This window comes from Gadus macrocephalus, chromosome 22 (assembly GCF_031168955.1).
Source record: "Gadus macrocephalus chromosome 22, ASM3116895v1".
Lineage (NCBI taxonomy): Eukaryota > Metazoa > Chordata > Actinopteri > Gadiformes > Gadidae > Gadus > Gadus macrocephalus.
In genome coordinates, this window is record NC_082403.1 from 3,640,071 (window position 1) to 3,641,066 (window position 996).

The following is a 996-nucleotide window of genomic DNA, read 5'->3' on the forward strand; positions in this document are numbered from 1 at the left end:
CAGGAATGGGAGAACGGGACGAGTCGCAGACGAGGTACAAAACGAAAAACCAAAGCATAATAACACGCATCGCTGTGAGGCTAAACACAGGTGGGGACGGTAGCGGAGGCGGATGGTTTTATGAACACGTCAAAGTCTTTGAGTCGTGATGTTTGGCCTGTTACTTTCCACAAAGGGAAAGTTACAGGCGGAATGCTGTGGACAATGAGTCTTGTTTCGGGAACTCAACCTCAATAATGCAGAAACGATAATATCTCAGGGCCTCTGACAGTGCTTTGAATATAGCCACATTTACATCAACATTCGCAAAATGGGGAACAAGTTCCGATCTCTTCAGTTATCTGTTAGGGCACGTAGAAGAGACCTAACTAGGGTTGCCAACCGTCCCGTAAAATACGGAATCGTCCCTTATTTGGCAATTAAATGTTGCGTCCCGTATTGAACCAATACGGGACGTGAACCGTATTGAACCAATACGGGACGCAATTTGTTCCGTATTTCCATAAATGTCCAATACACATGTCTGTCACACACACAAATACTAAATCTAACAATAATGATCAAAACAAAACACAGGGAATACTACGGTCAGCAAAATTGTCGCGGCGGGATCTACGCAAGACCCGCTCCGGTCATCTGTGTGTCTGCGCATGCGTGTGGTGGTCACGGTTGCCTAGCGACAGACACCACACACCGGCGCTGCTCACAAAACCTGCGCCTTTTAAAAATGTCCGCTACACCCGATACTCCACCACGTCCTCAAAAGCGTAAACGCTTGCAGAAGTACGGACGTGAGTGGGAAGACGCACATCCTTGGCTGGACAGCGTCAGTGGAGATGTTTACAAGGCAAGTTGTAAAATATGTCGGCGAGTGTTTTCAGTGGCGCACGGTGGGCTGTCTGACATCAGACAGCATGCAACAGGACAGCATGCAACCTTCTTCTCTGCAATAATATCCTCTCTCTCTTTGAGGAAGTTGTAAAGAAGCTGGAGAGT